Raw genomic sequence first — 12,953 nt, 5'->3', positions numbered from 1 at the left:
AGTGTCACCATCCATGAGTTTATTTGAAAAACAAAAAATTACATCTGTGCGACACTTAAATACAATTTGCATAACAATATGGAATGTGCTATAGATTCTTTACTGAGTCACATAACAGGTAAATTAGAAAAAAGCAATGTTTCAGCCTTAAGGCCCCGTTACACGTGACGAATTATCGTGCGATCGCATGTGCGATCGCACCCGCCCCCATCGTTTGTGCGTCACGGGCAATTTGTTGCCCGTGTTGCACAAAGTCAGTCACACCTGTCACACGTACTTACCTCCCGAACGACCTCGCTGTGGGCGGCGAACATCCTCTTCCTGAAGGGGGAGGGACGTTCGGCGTCACAGCGACGTCACACAGCGGCCGCCCAATAGAAGCGGAGGAGCGGAGATGAGCGGGAAGTAACATTCCGCCCACCTCCTTCCTTCCTCATTGCCGGAGGACGCAAGTAAGCTGTGTTCGTCTTTCCCGAGGTGTCACAAGTAGCGATGTGTGCTGTCTCGGGAACGACAAACAACTTGCATCCAGGAATGTGACCGATATTTTGAAAATGAACGACGTGTCAACCAGCAACGATAAGGTGAGTATTTTTACTCAACAGTCGCTCGTAGCTGTCACACGCTACGATATGTCAAACGATGCCGGATGTGCGTCACGGAATCCGTGACCCCGACGACATATCCCCCGATATATCGTAGCATGTAACGGGGCCTTTAAGCGAGGGTCAAAAATATAAAGTATAACTTGTCCATTTTCACTCTGGATTGGCAAATTTCATTTGTAGTCAAAACATCACAGTTTTTTTTATTTGCCTAATATGTGACTCAGTAAATAAAGTCTAATTGGGGAATAACTCTGGTGCCTTGGATACGTTTGTTAGGTTCTGTTATTAATATACAATTATCTAACAGCTGAGCTGAGAAAACTGAAAATCAGTGCATGATTCAGGCTGTTACACATCTGCATTCTTTAAATTCCAAACACTGAACTATTCATACACAGTGAAAATATGGTAATTGATCTAACGTTTACAAATTCTTTCTATTAAGATGTTCTTTCTAATTGCTCATCTTGGAGGCTGTGAGAGAGGAGCCATTCATTCTATACTTATATAGAAGTACGTTCCTCCTCCATGGAAGAAATTTATATAAATATCTAAACCTCCATTGCATTCAGCACCTGTTTTCCCAAGGGCATACATACCTTAGAAGCTGCCAAAGACCTAAGAAGTAAGGAGATGTATTTCCCGTTGCCCCATCCTTCTATATGACTAGTGTGAAATGTGCTGGGACGAGGGTGAGGGGACAAGTATATTTTGACTGTAGTTGTTAGAACATAATGATGAGGGTATAATGATGTCATAAACCAGCACCAGGAGGTGGCCCCATTGTGCTATTCCTTTGTTATTTTTCTTTTCCATATCCAATGGTCTACCTATAGTTTTGTTGCACATTCACACAGAGGCCAAATCCACATATCATACTTATACCAACAGGTAAGCCGGCCTATAATTTTATTTTTGCTTTAGTTCTTTGAACATGTTAGTGGAGTGGTCCTTAATCCCTTTGGGCTGGGCGCCTTGTCTATATTGCTTTCCACAAGCAGGGGTAAAACAGTCATATCTATGTCATGCTCTGTCCCCATCTGTTTTGAAACCAGCTAGCACATAGCAAGCTGAGTTACTAGAGATACGGATCATCCTAATAGGGTACACCTTGTCACAGTGACGCGGATTTTACACTTTTAATTATAAAAAAGAATGTCAACTAAGTACCCTATGTTATTTACATGTATCCCCACTCGATATATACTTACTGCAAGGTATCTATTCATTGTTTTTATTCTAGGTTATATTTGTCTATTAATGGCCACAATATAAATTTTCTCCTATGTATTACACTTATAACAGCACTGATGGCTCATTTTTTCGGTTTTGCTTTAGAATCCTTTGTACTTTGAGGGTTTGGCCCCCCTTTTGGGCTGCCCACCTTTTCTATTTAGTTCCAATGGAGGGTGTAAAACAGTCAGATCTAATCCTTCTCTGCCCCATCTATTTTAAGCCCTGCTGGTACATAGGGAGGTGAGTTACTGTAGATAGGGACCATCCTCATTAGGTATACCTTGTCACAGTGGGATTGCTCAGCTAAGTACTCTATTGTTTTTACATATATTGCTACTATTTATTTACAAAACCTAAGATAGAAACAAAATGAGGATATACCCTGCTATAAGTAAGTACAAAGTCATAATACTTATAAATAACATAGGGAACTTAGTAACACTGTTCTTGATCAAAAAGCATAAAAGGTACACTGCGACAAGATGTACCCCAATTGGGACAGTCCTACTTATTTACTATTTACTTAATGCAGGGCATCTATTCATTGTTTTTAGGCTGTGTGCACACGATGCGTTTTTTACCGCGGAAACGCTGCGTTTTGAACCGTAGCGTTTCAGTGGCAAATTGCATGCGTTCAGCTTTCCCAGCAAAGTGTATGGGAAAGCTGAAAAATCAGTGCACATGCTGCGTTTCTTTCCGCAGCGTTTTGGATGCCAAAAATCGGTGCGGAAAGAAAAGCAGCATGTCACTTCTTTTGTGCGTTGTGGCTGCGTTCTCTCCCCCATTGAAATCAATGATGTGGGGTCAGAACGCAGCCACAACGCATGGACCTGCTTTTTTGTTGCGGTCCGCGGCCTTTGTCGGCACGCCAGAACGCAGGCATTTACCTGGAAGTGAGGTCAAGAGGCTTCCTGTTGACCTCACTTCCTGGCAAAGCCCCCGGTGTCGCCAAAGTGCCCGCCCCGACCCCCGACCCCCCTCCCGAAAATCCAACATGGCCGCGCGCACAGTAGCGCATTGGCCGCCCTGCTCCTATGATTTCTGTCGCATGTGCAATAACACATGCGACAGAAAACTGTTCCCCAGGCCCTGCCCGGTCACCCCCAATTCCCCCCGGTGTCATACATACCTGTCCGGTCGCAGCGCTGATCCCCCGCGGCTCCCTCCTCCTTCACAGTGCACGCCGGCCGGTCACATGAGCAGAGCAGCTGACAGCCAGCACTGTGTTCAGAGAGCTGTGCTGGCTGCTCGGCACTCTGCACCTGTGACCCGGGGAGAGTGGGTGCAGATTTTTGCACCCACTCTCCTCAAATGGAGGGTCTGCCCTCCTAGAAAATGGGGGATACGTTTCCTGAACGTGCCCCCATATTCTAGAAGGTCCAGAGGCGACGTGGGACATCCATATGGATTTCTGCGGACCCATTTTTTTTTATTAAATTGGAGAACAAGGGAATGATTTGGGGAGTGTTTTTTCTAATAAAACATTTTTTGTTGTCTTTTTTTGCTTTTGTTTACTGTCAATTAGTTATGTCGGGTGTCTGATAGACGCCGTGACATCACTAATTGCTGGGCTTGATGCCAGGTGACATTACACATCTGGTATCAACCCCATTTATTACCCCGTTAGCCAACGCACCAGGGCGCGGGATGAGTTGGGGCGAAGCGCCAGGATTGGCGCATCTAATGGATGCGCCACTTCTGGGGCGGCTGCGGCCTGCTATTTTTAGGCTGGGAAGAGTCCAATAACCATGGCTCTTCCCACCCTGAGAATACCAGACCCCAGCTGTCAGCTTCACCTTGGCTGGTGATCTAATTTGGGGGGACCCCACGTTATTTTTTTTTTTATTCTTTATTTATAAATAAAAAAAAAAACATGGGGAGCCCTCCAAATTGATCACCAGACAAGATGAAGCTGCCAGCTGTGGTTTGCAGGCTACAGCTGTCTGCTTTACCCTGACTGGCTATCAAAAATAGGGGGGACCCCACGCCATTTTTTTTTTTTTTATTGGATAAATACTAAGCTAGGCACCCTTTAGTGCCACATGAAAGGTACTAAAGGTGCCAGCTTAGAATATGCAGGCGGGGGTAGGACGTTATATATATTTGACATCCCTTCATCCATTGACGCTTTTTAGGCTGTGTGTCCACAATCAGGGTTTGCAGCGTTATGGGCGCTGAGTGTTTTCCCTGCGTCCATAACGCTGCGTTGTGCAGTAGAAGCACAGTGGAAGGATTTTTGGAGATCCCATGCCCACTGTGCTTCTTTTCTCCGCAGCATAAACTGACCGGTAGCGTGGCTTCCCGAGCCTCAGCATGTCAATTTATGCTGCGGAGACGAGAGTGTTCTCTGCAGGTAGCATAGAGCTCCACAGCAGCCTGAACCCAAATCGTGGCCATGGGCAGCTGCAGGAAGGCTGGCACTGTGTACTAGACGCCGTGTCGCTGGATCATGGCCACATAGCCTTAGGCCCCTTTCACACGTCAGTGATTCTGGGACGTTTGTGCTTTTTTTTAAACGTACCAGGATCACTGACATACGCAGACCCATTATAATGAATGGGTCTGCTCACACGTCAGTGATTTTTCACTGCACGTGTCTCCATGCGGCGTACCCGCGTGTGCGTGATTGCCGCACGGAGACATGTCCATTTTTTTCTGGCATCACTGATGACCCACGGACCACGCAGTGGTGTGATCCGTGAAACACGTGCCAGAAAAAAACGTGCTTTTAAAATAAAAAACATTTTAACTCACCCGGCTCCAGCGATGTCCTCTGCAGCCCGTTCTCCCTGCTGCTTCTGAGCCGGCTCATTATTGTCGCGCATATTCATGATGCACGACACAGCCGACCCGGAAGCAGCTGCTGCGGGGGTCAGCGCCGGCCGGATGCTGCACCGCGGGAGCGATCAGCACCATGGAGAGCGGGAGCGGGTGCAGGTGAGTTAATCTCTAAGTGCAATCACGGGCCACGGAGAACGGAGCCCGGATTGCACTTAGACAACCCACGTGTGCCGTGATTCACGGCACACGGAGGGACATGTGCGTGTTTTACACGCCAGTGAAAAACGTCAGTGTTTTTCACTGACATGTGAAGCGGGCCTAAAAGTGAGAATATTGTTGCTACAGCAACATTTTGGGTGAAGTAGCTGTGGATTCAAAATGCTTAATATACTCCTGAATAAAATCCTTGATGGGTGCAGATTCCAAAATGGGGTCACTTGTGGGGGTTTTCTGACGTATAGGTACCTAAGGGGCTTGGTGCGCGAAGTTTATTTCAACTTTTCCAAAATTCAAATGGTGCTCCTTCCATTACAAGCCCTCCCATTTATCCAAACAGAATGTGGAGAAGGAAATGACATCACAGGTTTTTTTTTCCAAAGGTCTGTGTTCAACCAACTTTATTATCACTGACAAGTCTTAAAAAACGCACCTAAAAAAACGCATGAAAAACGCATGAAAAACGCATGAAAAACGCATGCGTTTTCGATGCGTTGTTTCTCAAAAAGCATTGTTTACAATTCTCCCCTCTGCCAGAGGGTGCGTTTTTTTCCGCGCGGAAAAAAAAGCAACGTGTGCACATACCCTTATTCTAGGTCATATTGGGTCTATAGAAGTTTGAGCTCACCATGGTTTTGGTAAAAGTTGCATAGGTTGAAAAAAGCCCTAGGTCCATCTAGTTCAACCTTCCGCACCAATTATACATTTTGTCATTTAGGCTATGTGCGCACGTTGCGTTTTTTTTTGTTTCCGCAGCGTTTTGAGCTGCAGTGTCACATTGTCAAAATTCATGCGTTCTGCTTCCCAAGCAAAGTCTATGAGAATCATGCAAAATCCGTGCGCACGATGCTTTTTTAAACCCAGCGTTTTGATTGTCAAAAATTTGACAAAATCTCTGCGTTTAGAAAAGCAGCATGTCACTTCTTTTGAGCGTTTTGGCAGCGTTCTACACCCATTGAAATCAATGAGTTGTTGTAAAACGCTACCAAAATGCTAAGCAGTGCGTTTGCGCTGCTTTTTTGTTGCGATCCGCATGTTTTTTTGACATAACAAACGCAGATCTTTCGGTCTCTCTCTCTCTGTCCATGTCAGTCTCTCCCTCTCACCCCCTCTCTCATACTCACCGATCTACGATCACCGGCGCTGCGCGGCGTTCACAATGTGGCGGCTTCTCCTCTTTTGAAAATGCCGGACACTCATTAATCCATCTCATATTCCCTGCTTCCCCCGCCCACCGGTGCCTATGATTGGTTGCAGTCAGACACGCCCCCACGCTGAGTGACAGCTGTCTCACTTCAACCAATCACAGCCGCCGGTGGGCGTGTCTATATCGAGCAATAAAAAACATAAATAATTAATTTAAAAAAATGACGTGCGGTCCCCCCCCCATTTGGATACCAGCCAGGGTAAAGCCACATGGCTGAAGGCTGGTATTCTCGGGATGTTGAGCTCCACTTTATGGGGAGCCCCCCAGCCTAACAATATCAGCCAGCAGCCGCCCAGAATTGCCGCATCCATTAGATGCGACAGTCCCGGGACTCTACCCGGCTCAACCCGAATTGCCCTGGTGCGGTGGCAAATGGGGTAATAAGGAGTTAATGGCAGCAGCCCATAGCTGCCACTAAGTCCTAGGTTAATCATGGCTGGCGTCTCCCTGAGATACCTTCCATGATTAACCTGTAAGTTAAAGAAAATAAACACACCCAAAAAATCCTTTATTTGTAATGAAAGACAAAAAAACACCCTCTTTCACCACTTTATTAACCCCTCAAAAACACCTCCAGGTCCGACGTAATGCAAGCAATGTCCCACGACGCTTTCAGCTCTGCTACATCGGAAGCTGACAGGAGCGGCAGTAGAACACCGCCGCTCCTGTGAGCTCCATGCAGAAACTGAAGTGAGTCGCGCGATCAGCTGTGCTGTCACTGAGGTTACTCGCAGCCACCGCTCTCAGCTGGAGGACTGCAGCTGTGGCCGCGAGTAACCTGAGTGAAAGCACAGCTGATCGCGCGGCACACTGCAGTCACTCAGGGGATTTGCGATCACAGGTGAGTCCTTCACCTATGATTGCAAATCAAGCCGCGGCACACAGAGTTGCGCGATCACAATGAAGTCAGATCCCCCCCCCAGATAAAAAAGTTGTATTCATACAATAGATCCCCACATGTATTCAAATAATATCTTGATTGTGTGGGTTAACCTTATTTTAATAAAAATAATGAATGTCGGGTGAAGTTCATCCGAGTTCATTCTGTCTCGCAGCCAGCCATGCTCTTTTTGACAGTGCGATCCCACTCGGCTCTGCTGCAAGTCTATGGGGATGCTGCATAGCCGAGTGAGACCACACTGTCAAAAATGTGCGTTCTGGATGCTTTTCAATGCGTCTCAGAGCGCAGCTTTTTTGGCTGCGTTCTGAGATGCACACGCTGCAGAATAGAACGCAACATGCGCACATACTTTATGAAAAGAAAATGGTGCACTTACACTTAAAGGCTTTATATCAAGATATCATGATATCACATATCCATCACTGGGAGTTGCAGTGACCTCAAGAAAAGGGCATTGCAGTTCTGTATGTGAGTGGAGCGTCAGTCTAGCATGCATACCACCAGTCCATTTATTGCTTATGGGTTTGCATGCATCTTCTCTGCTTGACCGCCATTAAATTCAGGCTGGGCAATGCAGAGTCCTGCTCTCTGGATCAGTTGGTTCACTAATGTAACCCCAGTAGTCCAGAAAACAGCGTGCTATACACACAAATAGGTGATAAGTTGCTATACTGGTACAAACCTTTAATGCCCTTTATAAATCTTCCGATTTTATTCCCCATATCATGGCATAATGTAATAATATGGTATATGCAGGACTCTGCTCCTCTTTGTCTGCATTGTTACATCATTTCCACAGCTGGCTTATTGTGGATTCTCAATGTCACACAGAAATATCGCCCGCCTCTCTTCCTCCCTCTTTAGATTTCTGTTCTGCAGTCTGGGAATGACGACACCGTCTAAAAAAAGCCAAATCTGCTCCGCAAGATGTCGATAGAACTCGGGCATTGTCAAATTCTGCATGCTGCAGAGAAATCATGCATTAAGCGTCTATGTCAGGGCTCTCTGCAAGAGCAACAATCGATAAAACGCAGATGCCAGGCATAGCAGAATTTAGTGAACGTGCTTCAGCAGCATGCCAGGAACAATCAGCCCAGTACAGAATGACGTGTCCTCGGGTGACCTGCCATTTACTCCACTCGTCTGCCCCCAAGGAGTCTCTCACGCTCTAATCCGCCACATTGATAGAACAATCACTACTGAAAAGTGCTTTGTCCTTATTTGACCTGCATGAATCTTTAAACATCTCCACTTATAATGTTTCAGTGTTTCTTCCTGCTGCCTCTTTTACATTGTCTTTGCTTCTAAGGCTTTATATTCCATTTTACATCCCCTATTCCCCACCTGTGCTAATGGTTGGTCCCTCTTTATCCTGAAATGACCCTGCTTTGCCAGTCATGTCTGGAGGAAATGAAAAGACTTGTGGATGTGAATTCTAATGACAAGGACTCTGCAGCAGGGAAGTGCAATGCTTTCCATTGCTCATCAGTATGACTCCAGCCTTCGCCCAGGCTGCCGGATTTCCATTATTTTGCACCGGCTTGTTTCCCTTACACTTGAATGCGTCATTAAAACAGTCGCACAAGCCTTTAGATTGCAGATTACAGAGAATAAAGCACCTGCATTGTACAAAGAACAGCCTGCTGCTGGGTTAAGTAGCAGCCTGGTACATGACATAGGTGTTACAGTCTGCTTTTTTACTTACTCTTTTTTTGTCTCAGAGCCTGTTAGTGTCATGGCAGATTATTGGGTTTTGCAGCAGACGAGGAGATTATATCCATATGGATTTGGAATGGCATTATCATGAATTAGTACGCATTATTACTTAATTTGCATAACCTAAGTAACTGATAGCAGGATGCAGACAGTTTATGAATGTTCAATGCATCTATAACATTACATTTATATTTATTCATTCCATGGACTTGCAGACAAAAATCATTTTTATTCATGATTTATGCAGTGACATCAAAGAAAACTAGCAAACTCGGGTCTAGACGTTCAGCTTGTGGGGTCGCGTCATGCAAAATGTGATCCCACAATCCTCAATGACCCCATCTGGGGCCCAACTACCGAATGTTGCATGTGATCTCACAGTTCTGACTAAACGAGCAATTTTTACACTCTAATGCGGGCTTTACACGAGACGATATATTGTGCGATATGTTGTCGGGGGTCACGGTTTTAGTGACGCACATCCGGCATAGCGCACGACGTCGTCTCGTGTGACACCTCTGAGCAACGCAGTATCGCTCACAAATCATGAGTCGTGTACTCGTCGTTAACATGGGTGCAGGTTGGTCATCATTTCCGTGGCATCACACGTTGCTCCATGTGACACCACGGGAACGATGAACACAGCGTACCTGCGTTCCACAGCACCCGCCGGCTTAATGGAAGGAAGGAGGTGGGCGGGATGTTTACATCCCGCTCATTTCCGCCCTTCTCTTCTATTGGCCGGCTGCCGTGTGACGTCACTGTGACGCCGAACGTCCCTCCCACTTCAGGAAGTGGACGTTCGTCGCCCACAGTGAGGTTGTCCGGAAAGTAAGTGCGTCTGACGGGGGTTAAACGAGTTTGTGCGCCACGGGCAGCGATTTGCCCGTGACGCAAAAATGACAGGGGTGGGTACGATCGCTTGTGCTATCGCACGATAGATCGACTCGTGTAAAGCAGGCTTTAGGCCTCTGTCCCACGTTCGTGCCTCCGGTACGTGTTTGACAGTTTTCTCACGTACCGGAGACACGTACACATGGGACCAATGTATTCCTAATGTATTGGACACACGTATTTTTGAACGGAACGTGTGTCCGTTCCGTACTTACGTGTGACTGTGTGTTTCTCACGCCGACATGTCCGGTTTTTCTCCGGCATCACGGGTGTCACACGGCCCGCACCTGTACCACACGGATGTAGTATTGATGCGGTCCCGTGTGACACGCGCCGGAGAAACACGTGTCATGATTTTAAAATAAAAAAATACCATACTCACCTCCACCAGCTCTGCAGAATCTTCCGCTGCATACAGTTGTTGGCGACCGCCGCTCATTATGAGCGTGTTCAGGAGGTAGGCGTGATGTGACAGGCGCTAATATCTGCCCCTCTGCTCAGCCAGAAGCAGCATCAGCGGGGAGTGGGCGGGGCTGGAGCTGAAGATCAGTACCCTGGACAGCAGCAAGGACCACGTGAGTTTTAAAATTACCGGTTCTCCGTGTGTTATCGCAGATAGCACACGTAGAACAGACGTGGCACGCACGTACCGGAGACACATACTTACCAAACGCAACATGCAAGGAAAATACGTGTCTCGCGGCACGTGCGTGATTTTCACGTTTGTGTCACAGAGGCCTAAGGCTGGAATCACACTTGTGAGTGTAAAATCGGTCCGATTCTCATGCCAGAAAGTAGGACGATTTCTTCTCACATTTCATCAGTGTGCTGTCAGTATGCTGTCAGTGTGCAATCAGTTTTTACCCTCAGCAGCTGCTCCTCATGTACTGTTATGTACAGGAGCATTTACAGTGTTCTCTGCTACATGATAGAAATCTATTGAGAAAAACGGATGTCACTAGGATGGTGTGTGCGCCGTCCGTGTGACATCCGTTTTTTTTCACGCAACCATAGACTTTCATTGAAGAGACTCGTGCGAGAAACTCACCAACATGCAGCATACTGCGATTTTTTTCTCAGTCCGATTTGGACTGAGAAAAAAAAAGCAGATCGAAGCTGCCTCATTGCTTAACATTGGTCCGAGTGCAATGCGAGATTTTCTCGCATTGCACTCGTGGGAGTTAATCGCAAGTGTGACTCCAGCTTAACACGTTAACAATAGGTAGAATTACTAAAGTTACTGAAATATTATTAAGGCAGAAAATGTCTCAATCTACACATAACACTATGTAACACAATTTTTGTCTCAAGGTTAAAATATATATTCCAGTTACTCATGCCTAAGTAGTCAAGAAAAACTATTTAATTAGTTATAGACTTTGCTTTTGTGACCAGGACAATGAAATATTCAGTTTTATGTATTTGCATAGGGAAATCGAAAATGTTCATCATTTCTTTTTGTTGATACAGGTACAAAAACATTATATATATGTTTAATATTGGCCAAGATGAGCAAGAGTGGTTTAGAAGTGAGTAGCTTTTGACAATTTACGATTATAGTGCAAAACACTTTTACGAATCAACCCCCAAATATAGTCTCCCATCATGTTGTCGTTATACTATCCTTGGTAGCATCGTTCAAAGTACTTTATATCCTCGTGAAAGCGATCGCCTTGCTCATCTGAGTAAGCCCCCACATTTTCCTTGAATTTGTCAAGATAAGCATCGAAGATTTGTACTTTGAGAGACATCCTACATCCCATTTTTCCAAAGTTCTTTATCAGAGTCTGAACCAGTTACACATATCTCTCATCCTTGTAATTGCCCAGAAAACCATGCACCACTGCAGCAAAGCTGCTCCAAGCTGCTTTCTCTTTTCTAGTCAGCTTCTTTACGAATTCTTCGTTCTCTAGAATCTGCTTGATTTGTGGTCCGACGAAGATACCAGATTTTACCTTTGCCTCAGACAGCTTAGGAAAGAGATCTTGTAGATATAGGGCTATATACCAGGATGGGGACATGATGGAAGCCATATAAACCAAGATGGGGACATGATGGCAGCATATATACCAGGATGGGGACATGATGGGATTATATATACAAGGATAGGGCCATGATGGGATGATGGGAGCATATATACCAGGATGGGGCCATGATGGGAACATATATACCAGGATGGGGCCATGATGGGAACATATATACCAGGATGGGACCATGATGGGAACAGATATACGAGGATGGGACCATGATGGGAACATATATACTAGGATGGGGGCCATGATGGGGACATATATACCAGGATGGGGCCATGATGGGGCCACATATACCAGAATGGGGCCATAATGGGCCATATATACCAGGATGGGTACCATGATGAGGCCATATATACCAGAATGGGGGCATATGTACCAGGCTATATCCATGATCAGGGATATGATACGTGGTCTAGTCATAGTTTTGCAGTATTTCTCCCTTGTATGTACTAATATTCGGTTACTACATGGTCTAATTATGGTGTGGTGGTATTACTCTCTTTTATGTGGTTGTATTTGATCACTATGTGTTAGTAAAATGTTATCTGGTCATAGTGTCGTGGTGTTTCTCCTTTGTATGTGTCTGTATTCGGTCACTATGTAGTGGTAATATGTTGTCTGGTCACGGTTTGGTGGTATTTCTCCCTTGTATGTGGTATTATTGGTCTTGGTATAGTGGATTGTGTTGTGTATGGAGGTCACTTTTTCTTTCTGATATCAATATGGGGAAGATTCTTTATTTCAAATTGTTATTTCCTGTTTTCTACTGCTAAATTGACTTTGACTACGTCTTCATGTCTACAGTGTGGCTCTCGACCAACTTTCAAAGTCGAATGTGGCTCTCAAGGTAAAAAAGGTTGGAACCTCTGATTTAGATGATGAAATGACATTTTTTTGGCTGGATGACAGATTTGGCACTATTTGGATGATGAAATATGAATTTTTGGGGCTGGACCACACAATTACCACTATTTGGATAATGAAATAGTAATTTTTGGCTGGACCACAGAAATACTACTAAGATGATGAAATTGCAATTTTTGGCTGGATGACAGATTTGGCACTATTTAGATGATGAAAAACTAATTTTTGGCTGTACCACACAATTACCACTATTTAGATGATGAAATGGCAATTTTTGGCTGGATCACATATTTTGCCGTCTGTAGCTGATGAAATAGTAATTTTTGGAAGGACCACACAATTAGCAATCACTAGATGATGAAATGCTGATTTGTGGCACACAACGTTCCCTACACTGCATGCCCCTGCACTTCCCTATTCTACACTATCGCCATCCTAACTATCTCAACTACCTAAAATGAAACCCACTAGCTAAGCTGTCTGTTTGCAGCAGCGGC

This window comes from Anomaloglossus baeobatrachus, chromosome 1, assembly GCF_048569485.1.
Source record: "Anomaloglossus baeobatrachus isolate aAnoBae1 chromosome 1, aAnoBae1.hap1, whole genome shotgun sequence".
NCBI lineage: Eukaryota > Metazoa > Chordata > Amphibia > Anura > Aromobatidae > Anomaloglossus > Anomaloglossus baeobatrachus.
This window is presented reverse-complemented; position numbering follows the sequence as displayed.